This window comes from Triticum aestivum, chromosome 7B, assembly GCF_018294505.1.
Source record: "Triticum aestivum cultivar Chinese Spring chromosome 7B, IWGSC CS RefSeq v2.1, whole genome shotgun sequence".
In the NCBI taxonomy this organism is placed as follows: domain Eukaryota; kingdom Viridiplantae; phylum Streptophyta; class Magnoliopsida; order Poales; family Poaceae; genus Triticum; species Triticum aestivum.
The window spans coordinates 159,918,173-159,922,227 of record NC_057813.1 but is presented as its reverse complement, the minus strand read 5'-3'; positions in this window follow the sequence as shown (position 1 = coordinate 159,922,227).

Genomic DNA, 4,055 nt, shown 5'->3' with positions numbered 1-4,055 from the left:
CGTGATGAACTATAGTATGCAAGGGATGACGAATACGATTCTCGAGCTCTTCGTGATGCTGAAATCGATGAAGGTAGAAATCAAGAAAGGGCATCAAGTGTTGATGATTAAACAAGACCACTAGTTTCAAGAAAAGGGCAAAGGGAAAGAAAGGGAACTTCCAGTAGAATGGCAAGCAAGTTGTCACACCTGTGAAGAAGCCCAAAGCTAGGCCTAAGCCTGAAACTGAGTGCTTCTACTACAAAGGAAATGGTCACTGGAAGTGGAACTACCCCAAATGTTTGGCGGATAAGAAGGATGGCAAAGTGAACAAAGGTATATTTGATATACATATTATTGATGTGTACCTTACTAGTGCTCGTAGTAATCCCTAGGTATTCGATACTTGTTCAGTTGCTAATATTAGTAACTCGAAACAGGAGTTGCAGAATAAATAGAGACTAGCTAGTTGAGGATGAAGTGACGATGTGTGTTGGAAGTGGTTCCAAGATTGATATGATCATCATCGAGCACTTCCTATACTTTCGGGATTAGTGTTGAACCTAAATAAATGTTATTTGGTGTTTGCATTGAGCATGAATATGATTAGATCATGTTAATTGTAATACAGTTATGCATTTAAGACAGAGAATAATTGTTATTCTGTTTACATGAATAAAACCTTCTATGGTCATACATCCAATGTTGATGGTTTATTGAATCTCGATCGTGGTAATACACATATTCATAGTATTAATGCCAAAAGATGCAAAGTTGATAATGATAGTGCAACTTATTTGTGGCACTGTCGTTTGGGTCATATCGGTGTAAAGCGCATAAAGAAACTCCATAAAGATGGACTTTTGGAATCACTTTATTATGAATCATTTGATGCTTGCGAACCGTGCCTTATGGGCAAGATGATTAAAACTCGGTTCTCCGGAACAATGGAACAACCTAGTGACTTATTGAAAATAATACATACCGATGTATGCGGTCCAATGAGTGTTGATGCTCATGGCAGGTATCGTTATTTTCTGACCTTCACAGATGATTTGAGCAAATATGGGTATATCTACTTAATGAAACACAAGTCTGAAACATTTGAATACTTCAAAGAATTTTAGAGTGAAGTGGAGAATCATCATAACAAGAAAATAAAGTTTCTATGATCTGATCGTCGAGGAGAATATTTGAGTTACAAGTTTGGCCTTCATTTAAAACAATGTGGAATAGTTACACAGCTCACGCCACCTGGAACACTACAGCGTAATGGTGTGTGATGTCTACTACACAACCTTCTTCTTGTAGACGTTGTTGGGCCTGCAAGTGCACATGTTTGTAGTACAGTAGCAAATTTCCCTCAAGTGGATGACCTAAGGTTTATCAATCCGTGGGAGGCATAGAATGAAGATGGTCTGTCTCAAACAACCCTGCAACCAAATAACAAAGAGTCTCTTGTGTCCCCAACACACCCAATACAATGGTAAATTGTATAGGTGCACTAGTTCGGCGAAGAGATGGTGATACAAGTGCAATATGGATGGTAGATATAGGTTTTTGTAATCTGAGATAATAAAAACAGCAAGGTAACTAATGATAAAAGTGAGCGTAAATGGTATTGCAATGATAGGAAACAAGGCCTAGGGTTCATACTTTCACTAGTGCAAGTTCTCTCAACAATAATAACATAGATAGATCATATAACAATCCCTCAACATGCAAGAAAGAGTCACCCCAAAGCCACTAATAGCGGAGAACAAACGAAGAGATTATGGTAGGGTACAAAACCACCTCAAAGTTATTCTTTCGGATCAATCTATTCAAGAGTTCATACTAGAATAACACCTTAAGACACAAATCAACCAAAACCCTAATGTCACCTAGATACTCCATTGTCACCTCAAGTATCCATGGGCATGATTATACGATATGCATCACACAATCTCAGATTCATCCAACCAACACAAAAGTACTTCAAAGAGTGCCCCAAAGTTTCTACCGGAGAGTCAAGAAAACGTGTGCCAACCCCTATGCATAGGTTCATGGACGGAACCCGCAAGTTGGCCACCAAAACATACATCAAATGGCACGTGATATCCCATTGTCACCATAGATAAACATGGCAAGACATACATCAAGTGTTCTCAAATAAAGACTCAATCCGATAAGATAACTTCAAGAGGGAAACTCAATTCATCACAAGAGAGTAGAGGGGGAGAAACATCATAAGATCCAACTATAATAACAAAGCTTGCGATACATCAAGATCATGCCATAGAGAGAACACGAGAGAGAGAGAGAGAGAGATCAAACACATATCTACTGGTACATACCCTCAGCCCCGAGGGTGAACTACTCCCTCCTCGTCATGGATAGCGCCGGGATGATGAAGATGGCCACCGGTGATGGGTTCCCCCTCCGGCAGGGTGCCGGAACGGGCTCCCGAGAGGTTTTTGGTGGCTACAAAGGCTTGCAGCGGCGGAACTGCAGATCTATCTTCGTTGTTGATGTTTTTAGGGTACGTGGGACTATATAGGCAAAAGAAGTCGGTCAGGAGGTGCTCGAGGGCCCCACGAGACAGGGGGTGCGCCCAGTAGGGGGGGCGCCCCCTATCTCTTGGCCTCCTCGAGGATCTTCTAACGTGAACTCCAAGTCTCTAGGATGATATTCTTCCAAAAAAAACACGCTGCCGAAGGTTTCATTCCGTTTGGACTCCGTTTGATATTCCTTTTCTTCGAAATACTGAAACAGGCAATAAAACAGCAATATGGGCTGGGCCTCTGGTTAATAGGTTAGTCCCAAAAATGACATAAATGTGTAAAATAAATCCCGTAAACATCCAAAAGGGGTAATATAATAGCATGGAACAATAAAAAATTATAGATACGTTGGAGACGTATCAAGCATCCTCAAGCTTAATTCCTGCTCGTCCTCGAGTAGGTAAATGATAAAAACAGAATTTTTGATGTGGAATGCTACCTAGCATAATTCTCAATGTAATTTTCTTTATTGGGGCATGAATGTTCAGATCCAAATGATACAAAATAAAAGTTCATATTGACATGAAAATGGTGATACTTCAAGCATACTAATCAAAGTAATCATGTCTTCTCAAAATAACATGGCCAAAGAAAGTTATCCCTACAAAATCATATAGTCTGACTATTGCTCTATCTTCATCACACAAAGTATTTAATCATGCACAACCCCGATGACAAGCCAAGCAATTGTTTCATACTTTAATAATCTCAAACTTTTTCAACTTTCACGCAATACATGAGCGTGACCATGGACATGGCACTATATGTGGAATAGAATGGTGGTTGTGGAGAAGACAAAAAGGAGAAGATAGTCTCACATCAACTAGGCGTATCAATGGGCTATGGAGATGCCCACTAATAGATATCAATGTGAGTGAGTAGGGATTGCCATGCAACGGATGCACTAGAGCTATTTAGAAACATTAGAACTGAGCACTAATCCAGCCCTCTCACGTACTCAACATCTTGACCGTTCGTTTTCATGTGCTGGCCGTTCCTGGCCATTGGATCTTCATGGGATGTTTTTCGCGAGATGGCTTGTCCGAGGGGAAGCTACTCCGGTAGCTTTTTTGGGCCCCTGTGGTTAATTGGGCTCGTATCTGGTTGTTTTGGCCCATTTTCCGTGCTCAACAGTCAACCCTGTCCCCTCTTCCTCTCGCTCTCTCAGCCCTCAGGGAACGAGCGATGCTGGCGGCGGAGGCGGCGATGGCTAGGTTGGAGGAGGCCGCCTCGCCGGCAGTGCTCGGATCCACCGTGTCAACCCGACGGCACGAAGCCGCCAACCTCATCCTGCTTGAACAGAGCCGCCCACCTCATCACGCTGGCCGCCTGCTTCCGTGCCGTACAGACACCGTTGCTCTCCCCACCAGTAAGTTTCTTCTCCCTCGATGCATTAGGGTTTTGTAACTCGACCAATTGAGGTGATAAACAATCTGTTTATCCGGCCGAGGTGCTACAGATAGGGGTAATAAGTTAGGGTTTGTCACACCCTAATGTTGATTGATTAAGGGGTCCATCCTATTAATCTCATAG